The 8,135-nt window shown below is 47.3% G+C and overlaps 1 long non-coding RNA gene across 1 annotated transcript; it reads right to left on the minus strand.

Annotated features, from left to right (window-relative positions):
• Window positions 1-4,375: 4,375 nt before the first annotated feature.
• LOC123439671 lies at window positions 4,376-5,334 on the minus strand. Its single transcript, XR_006630137.1, has 2 exons — window positions 5,084-5,334; window positions 4,376-4,595 (listed from the first exon to the last, which is right to left on the minus strand). It is a non-coding gene; the product is annotated as an uncharacterized LOC123439671 (long non-coding RNA).
• Window positions 5,335-8,135: the final 2,801 nt, after the last annotated feature.

Here is an 8,135-nt window from a genome sequence, read left to right on the forward strand (position 1 = left end):
TGTTGTACTATCAAGGGGGGCTCTCAAGTGAGTAGCTTGATCGTATCGTTCGTTGAGAGCTCAAACCATTTGCATCCTTGCATCATACTTCTTGGTTCTTGTTTGGTGTTTCTCTTTGTGAGTTTTAGAGCTTATGGTCATCTTTGTGACAAGCTCGAGTTCATCGAAAACGGAGTCCATATGCATCTACTATGATGTTTTCGATGTTGGAGTTTTTGCCGGTTCTTCATTCATAGATGAATCACATCTCTATATCATTGGCATCTGCATATCTGCATGGTCTTAAGATTTCCTGAATCCAACAAGCTTGGGTTTGCTCGATTGGGAGCTCGTATGCGAAAGTTATGGTTGTTTCAGTGGCGAGCGGTAGTACCGCTGGACCTAGCGGTAGTGCCGCTAGAGCTGGCGGTAGTACCGCTGGCCCTAGCGGTAGTACCGCTAGAGCTGGCGGTAGTACCGCTGGCCCAGCGATAGTACCGCCCCTGGCCAGCGGTAGTACCGCTCCAAGTTTTTAGTACCGTCATCTTTGCGGTTGTACTGCGTCGGACCTTTTTGCGAAGACTTTCTTGGCGGTGGTGGTGCCTTTGCACTACCAGGGGGCCAACGGTAGTACTGCTGGGACGAGCGGTAGTACCGCTGCAGCCAGCGGTAGTACCGCTCCTGGTCAGCGGTAGTACCGCTGGAGTGCCAGCGGTAGTACCGCTGCAGCCAGCGGTAGTACCGCTGGGCTCGGGCTGTAAGTGGGGGTAACGGTCTGATTCCTTCCCCCACTATATAAAGGGGGTCTTCTTCCCCCTTGGCTTTATCTATCTGTTGAGCTCTTGTTCTACCTCCATTGTTGACATTCTTAGAGCTTGCTTACTCTTAATCCCTCCAATGATTCTTGCTTGTTCTTGAGGGAAAAGAGAGAGGAGATCTAGATCCACATCTCCACCAATCACTTTCTCCTCTATGTGAGGGGAACCCCTTGGATCTTGATCTTGGAGTTCTTTGTGAGCTCCTTGTTCTTCCTCTCATATTTCTCCATAGCTTTCGTTGTTGTGGAGGGATTTGAGTGTGAGGGACTTGACCACTTCGTGTGTTCTTGCCATTGCATTAGTTGCATCGGTTAGAGTTCTCCACGGTGATACGTGGAAATGAAGTTTGAGAAGCTTATTACCTTTGGTACTTAGTACCCTAGATATTGTTCTTCGCGGAGGCTTTGGCGTCCTAGAAGCTTGGTGGTGTCTCGGAGCTCAATCATTGTGGTGTGAAGCTCTGGGCAAGCGTTGGGGTCTCCAATTAGGTTGTGGAGATTGCCCCGAGCAATTTGTACGGGTACCGGTAACCGCCCCCAAAGGTTGCCACGTGTACGGGTTCGGTGACCGCCCCCAAGGTTTGCCATTTGTACGGGTTCGGTGACCGCCCTCAAGGGTCCCTTAGTGGAATCACGACATCTTGCATTGTGCGAGGACGTGAGGAGATTACGGTGGCCTTAGTGGCATCTTGGGGAGCATTGTGCCTCCACACTGCTCTAATGGAGATTAGCATCCGCAAGGGTGTGAACTTTGGGATACATCATCGTCTCCCTGTGCCTCGGTTATCTCTTACCCGAACCCTTTAATTATGCACTTTACTTTGTGATAGACATATTGTTCATTGTAATATATCTTGCTATCACTTAGTTGTTTATCTTGCTTAGCATAAGTTGTTGGTGCACATAGGTGAGCCTAGTTGTTTGTAGGTTTTGTGCTTGACATATTAAACGTTAGTTTTATTCCGCATTTGTTCAAGCCTAAACCTTAATTATTTTAAAGCGCCTATTCACCCCCCCCTCTAGGCGACATCCACGTCCTTTCATCTTCTTTGTCCGAAAACAGGTATAAGAGCATGTCTAGTAGTGCCCTCAAACCCTTAAATCTAAAATCACTTTTAAGGGTTGAGAATTGGCCATTTTTGACACTTTTAAGGGTTGAAAACAGAGGCAAAGACTAGAACCCTCAAACCCAACCCTTATAATAGAATGTTCCGTTATAAGGGTTGGGTTTGAGGGTTCTAATCTTTGCCCCAACCCCAACCCTTAAAACTGTCATTTGGCATATCATAATTTTCACTAGCAAAACACAATAAACCTTCAAACAAACACGGAAATAAAGATCATTGATGCATGGTTTAATAGTTTTTACATCACACAATCATCATCTTCCCCCTCTCATCGGCACCATCACCAAAAAGTTGCACTTGGCGCCATTTCCACGTCCATCAAGCACCTCCATTGTCGCCGGTGGTGGAGTCTTCCACACCGCCATCGCCACCACCACTCATTGGAGTGTCACCTCGAAGAGTAGAGGACGCACCACGGAATATCCTCTTCCTCTCCGCGATGTCCTCCTTGTACTCCTTCCACCACAACAATTGGTCTTCGTCCATGTCCTTCTTGGACATCATCATGTGCTCCTTCTCTTCCACCATGAGTTCTTTCCATGCCTTTGCTTCTTTGACCTTGATCATCCTCTCCTCCAAGTCGGCCTTGCGCTTGGCATCTTCACGCCTTGCTTCAACTTGTGCAAGCTTCACCTCTTTCTTCTTCTTGTTGATAAGAAGCTTTGTCTCCAATGTCTTTATTGTCAATGCCTCCTTTGACTTCATCATATGTTCTATCTTCTCCCTTATGCTTGACGCCTCTCCTTCCATCTTCTTCCTTAGCTTATCTTTCTTGTTTCCAGCGGGCTTGTGCTCGTTCCTTCCCTCCTCTTCACTATCATCCATCCTAAGCATTGCCGACTTCTTGGATGCGGTTTCTTGATCCCTCAACTTCCACTTGTCATAAGTTTGAAGAATTTTCCAAACATGTTTAAATGGGAATGCTTTGCCCTTCGAAGCGGCCATCTCCTTGTACCTCAAGTCGGCAATTGCCTCTTACAAACCCACCAATAGCATAGTAAACATATATGTACTCACATAACAATAGTATAAAAATCAATGTGAAAAACATATATGTACTCACATAGTCACTCTCCATGGTTCCACTAGGCGGTGCATCCTTCACTTGGTCCATTGCCGCACTCCAACGAGCACAATGTGGCTTCATCAACTCCCACCAGCCTTGAAGCGACCGGTAACTACGAGGGGTGTATCCACCGGTCTTCGGCTTGATCTTGCAATAGACGTCCTCTATGCGTTGCCAATAGCGTTTACCGGTTTGATCGGTACCGGTGCTTGCATCCAACCCCACATGTGCCCAAGCACGAACCAAGAGAATATCTTCAGCCTCGCTATAGTTTGTCGACCACACGGTGGGGTTTCCAACGGCGGCGAATGCCTCCTCCTCTATCTCGGTCACCTCCTCCTCATCTTCCCCTTCCTCCTCCTCATCATCCTCTTCCTGCAAATCATCACCAAACCCAAAGGGTTCGAGAGGAGGAGCCCCGATGTCCACCTCCGCTTCTTCAAGAAGCCCCATGAACGACGTTGACGGGGCAGGCATTCCGTCGAGCACCTCGTGCACGACGGGCGAAGGTGCGGGAGACGGGGCGGCCGAGGTGGTCGGGGCGGGCGTCGACTTCTTCCTGGAGGTCGTCTTCTTCACCTTCGGCGCCGCTGCCCCCTTCGGCCCAAGTTAGGGCTTCTTCCTCACCTTCGGCGCCGCTGTGACCGGGGCGACAGAGGCGACGGCCGGGGCGGGCTGCGGGAGGACGGCGTGCTGGCCAGCACGCCGCCTATTCATGCCGACGGCCGGGGCGGCCGGGGTGATGGCCGGCGCGGGCGGAGGGAGCGCGGCCGCGGGCGGGGTGACGGCCGACGCGGGCGGAGGGAGCGCGGCTGCGGGCGGGGCGGCCGGGGTGAAGGACGAGGCCGGCGGGCGGAGCTGCGGGGGCGGGGCAACGGGCGGAGGGAGGGAGGACGCGGGCGGGGCGGCCGGGGCGACGAAGGAGGCCGGCGGCGGCTCCATGGCTCTGGCGAGGCGGGCGGCACGAACTTTCCCTCCCGCGCAACTAACCGTCGAATGCGGGTTGGAGCTCGGGTTCCCTCTCCAATCCTCACTTTTACAGATTGGGAGGGCAATCCCAGATCGAATCCGTAAAAAAGTTTAACGGGTTTAGGGGTTTAGGGGTTCTAGTCTACGCGTTTTTTTCCACCCAACCAGTAAAAAAACGGTTATTTCTGTTTATTTGAAGGTTTGAGGGCTCTACTAAACATGCTCTAACTGCAGCATATATATGCTACACAATACTGACAAGTGGGACAGAACCCGATTCCTCGAGTATGGGCCAAAAGACATAATGACCATAAGGATGGTACAAACAACAGAAATGGTTAAGAGTGACCATAACGACGTCAACTCGGCAAAGATGTTGAACATCAAGGAGGTAAAAAATTATGAATCCAACACTCATAACCAACTTAATATTGTTTTCACGTCATAAATTACATTGTCACTCTGAGTTCATAAAAATGTCTCCAACGCTTAGAAAATATAAATTACATTGTCTTTTCTTCAGCACAGATTAAACATCGAGTCACTATTTTTTTTGCATTCGTCTCCAAAGTCATCGGAAAGCTCATCACAATCAACAAAGTTATCGGAGAGCTCATTTAGATCTAAGGCCGTTCATCTGCACATTTTAGAAGACACAACAGGGGAAGGAATTAATAGGAAGTCTAGCATTTTTGCTACTCTATAATATCATGCAAGCAACTCAATGAACAGGGGCATTTTGTTTTAGAATCACTAATACTCCGTAGGTTTAGATTTGTACATGCTTTTTTATATCATGCAAGCAAACTCAATGTTCTACTCCTACTAAATAAACAACGATGTTTCTACAATTAGTGAGTTCCTTTTTTGTTTTATTTGTTGCATAAGCAAGGGGCAAGACATTAGGCAAGACACAAATCAAGAACCAGCAACTTAATCTTCCATCCAGTTCTACAGGAGGCAAGAACAGGGGACCGAAATTGGGGAGAAGATCCATTGCAACAATTATGCTCAGGAGGCAAATTTGCAACTACTAGAGCACAGTTGGTAGGTAGAGAGGGGGAGAACTCAACTAGCTCAAATAGAACTATCTCATGATCGAATATTTTTGGAAGGGCGTGTTACCTTTGCTGTTTTTTTCACCGGGGATGAATTTTGCCCAGTTCTGGCAATTATTTTGCCCAAGTTTTCTCCAGATTATTGCCTAAACATCACAAAAGAGTTGCACACAAAGTTGAGTTCTCCAAGATCTTTTTTTTCTGGCACTTTTTATGTGTTCTTGCATGCAAGGAAGGAAGTGGATAGCTCCCCCAATGCGTATGACATGGCGTCCGGCAGCGGCTGGCGGAAGGAGAGAGTCGCCGAGGGAGTCCTGTGCGTATGGTTTATTTTTGGGGTGGATGGGAAAGGGGCCGGCCCCTGCGGTGATTCTTTTTAGTAGCAGTGGTTGTGGAGACGTGGGACATGCGAGGATGGGGACCTCCCCTTTTTGGCACATGGGGCAGGGGACCGAGGCGGATTTTTTCTAATTTGCCGGCCGTGAGATGCGTCCGCATAGCGCGCGGGCGCTGCGTAGCAGCGTCTCAAAATTTATCAAGTGTCTTTATTCCATTGGAGGTGGATGCACTTGTCTTAGAGCAAGTTCACCCGCTAAAAAAACATGTCAACACTTCCTAAAGAATATTTATTCACTCAAAGGGCAAACGGTTAACCATGTGAGTTCACCATTAGGCCCTCAAGCGTTTCAAATTCACCACAAGTTTTCTTGGTCCAGTGGAACCAGGGTACCACAGCCCATCTACTGCCAGCCCAGTTATGTGTGCTAAGAAGGCCACGTGCGAAAGACGGTCCATTGCAGGATTCTGACGATCACCCTACAAGGCTCAAGGTCCGCGAAGCGCTCTCTCGCTCTCGCTCTCTCTATCTATCTCTCTCTATCGGTCTCTCTCTCTCTCTGATAAGGGCCCACTGGACACTTGTCCACGAGATGTGAGACACCTCGCCCCCGCGAGGCTGCTTCCCACGAAGCCTTCCGCTTGGAGAGGTCGCGCAGTGTTGGTTAGACGGTCATGCACCCTCCACATGGGTGATGTCACGAGACGACATGAGCCGCAAAGATGGCGCGAGCAAGCGCCGTAGAAGATTCTTTCCCCTTTGTGATAAAACGGCAACGAGAAACTGTCCCTCCCGAAGATGAGTCCCGAGATTTACCTCTTTTATGCAAGGAGCCCAGCGTGACACCAGTCACCAGGATGGACGTCATTGATGGGCCCACGAGCGCGTCATGGATGGTGCCTTTGCAGGACAAAGACCAACTTTGTCAGAGAGTACTGAACTCCTGCACCCCTTCGAATTGTCGTACTGTAGTCGCCCCTTCGCAGCCAGCATTTTGGGGAAGAGAGGCCCATGGCAAGGATAAGAGGGATATATGACCACGGTAGGAAGAGGTCGAATAATTGAGCTCCCATTTCCCCTCGGAAGAGTCTTCTTCTTACTCAAAGATTTTAACACTTGTTCACCAAAGAGAGAAATCAATCCACAAAGCAGGGGTAGGATTTTACACTGCAAGGTGGCCTGAACCTGGGTAAACTCTAGTGTCCTTCTCATGCCTTGTGTGCATAGATTCATCTTTCCCGAGAAGTAGATTGCGCTTAGCTCATCAGTGTTCGAACCGGGTTCTTGAGAGGTTTCCCCGTAGGCCCGAAACCAACCTCCGACAAGTATACTTAAGTACATGGAAGACATGGGTGACAAAATGCTTGAACCATGAAATTTCACCATGTACAATTCATCACAAGTATTTAAGGACATGGAATATGAGTGGAAAATGACACCGAACTGCAATTCTCAACTAAATATGGAAAGTGCAAACTACAGTGCTTGACTGCGATAGACTCATGAAAATCAACTAATTATATGCATTTGCTAAGTACCGACAGAAAGATCTCAACCACCACCAGAAAGTAACATCATCATGAGTAATAAAGTTACAATATAACTCCTAATAGCATTAAAATGGTTGGAAGAAAAGAATGATCTTAGTGTAAATGCCCTTCAAGTTAGGATGCTGACCACGAACACGCTGTGTGACCACCTCTAAGTCGGGTTTCTTTTCCTTCTGAGCTGGAAGATGCGACTCCATAATAGCCCTATAATTCCAAGGAGCTCTAGTCATAAAGGATCAAGCACATTAAAGTATCTAATTGTTTTTAGGCACTAAACCTGAATGACTAAATTATGGAGTGAAGCCACATTTAAGCTGGAAAATCATACAACTTATGCTTAAATAATAGCACACTGATCTGCGAGAAAGGAAGATTCCATGAGAATAAAATTAGGTTCAAGGATCACAAAAGGAGAGCTTGGTCACAACCCAACGAGCAACCAACAAACAACTAATTATTTCAAATATAACTGGCTCAACTTTGATTGAAGTGAACTGTCTAATGGGCCATTCTTCCAAATAATTATTTCCATGTTCAATAATACCAGATCAATAATAGTAATAATAATATGCTAGACAAATGAAATACTCCCATTCAGCGGGGTCATACAAACAGCTTTTCCTTCTCGTCAAAACCGACAAATATTCATAAGCGACAGTCACCTCGAGAGAAGCGAATTCCGCATTTTAACACGCACAATTAATGGAGCAATCCAGCTTAGTCAACACAACAAATAAGTTTGATCTCTTAGAAGAAAACTTAGGACAAAATAAAAGTAGAACATATCAAATCGACATGATGAATAGTACGTGGTCCCCTATTACTCCCTCCCCAATCGTAGAAGTTCACCATGAGTTTCTGGAGCAACCACACGCCCCTCAGCATCTTCCTGCCTTACTCCGGGTCAACCCTCACCAGTATGCGTGGTGTTGGAGAGGGGTCCCCTATGTCTCGCCTTCACCGAGAGGGGAGGAACCCCTCGCTGAAGAGGGACCTGGATGGGCCGGCCCACCAGCACACGAGGCCACAACCTCCTTTTTTGTTTTTCATTTTTTCCCTTTTTGTTTTTTTACTTTTGTTCATACTTTAAAATATTTTATATGTATATATTACAGAAAAAACACTCTATTGAAACATTTGAAAAAAGTTGAACAATTATCTGAAAAATGTTGAACAAGTATTTGAATACCATTGAATAGGTATTTGAAAAATGTTAAAGAAGTATTTCAAAA

The sequence above is a fragment of the Hordeum vulgare genome, chromosome 3H (assembly GCF_904849725.1).
Source record: "Hordeum vulgare subsp. vulgare chromosome 3H, MorexV3_pseudomolecules_assembly, whole genome shotgun sequence".
In the NCBI taxonomy this organism is placed as follows: Eukaryota; Viridiplantae; Streptophyta; class Magnoliopsida; order Poales; family Poaceae; genus Hordeum; species Hordeum vulgare.